Source organism: Numida meleagris, chromosome 5 (assembly GCF_002078875.1).
Source record: "Numida meleagris isolate 19003 breed g44 Domestic line chromosome 5, NumMel1.0, whole genome shotgun sequence".
Lineage (NCBI taxonomy): Eukaryota > Metazoa > Chordata > Aves > Galliformes > Numididae > Numida > Numida meleagris.
In genome coordinates, this window is record NC_034413.1 from 19,558,461 (window position 1) to 19,559,271 (window position 811).

An 811-nucleotide genomic window follows, 5' to 3' on the forward strand; every position below is an offset into this window, starting at 1 on the left:
AATTTTTGTATAAGGAAGTCTCTACACTGATCTCTGACTCCTGAGATACAGGCTACCCACCCTTGCTCATTACGCACACTCTCTGGCATGATGTTCAGCAGCCTGATGTCAACTTATTAAGAGAAGGGTGTCACAGCTGCCAGTTTCAGAGCACAACTGCAGCTCCATATTAAGCTGCCCAATTTTAAAGGTGGCAACGTAAAGCTATAATGAACAGATTGCAAAGAGCTTTGCTTACTTCACATGAATGGGCAGCTGACTATGCCACATTAAGCAGCAAAGCTACTTTGATGCAAACAGAAGTAAGATCAAGCATCTACTTTCTAACAAGCACACTTCACACATTAGACTACGTAATAACACATCAAAGCTCCAGGAGCAGAAACACCCTAAAGCCTTATGCAGTTTGGCCCAGACACACCCATACGAAAGGAAGGAGGGATGGCAAAAGCCTGTGAGTAGGAGAGCCGGTTTTTACTGGTAAGCACACCAGGAAATGCTTTTATGAACAGATAAAACCAGCTTATGTTCCTATGCACTAACTCTCCTCCGTAGCTTTGACACGTTCCCACTTAGTTAAAAAAGGAAACAGCTGGCACATGGGGAGAGAGCATTTTTGTGTTCTTGACCTGCTCCTAGTAGGCTCAGGAGCCAGACCTCAGAGACTGACTTGAAAGTCCTCATTGTCTGATGACATTAACCCATCAACTAATGAAGTGGACAGGACTCTAATACCCCACAAACTCTTATGCTCTATATATGCATACACACATAGCTTAGTTGCTGTGAAAGAGCCAGAAACAAAACAAAA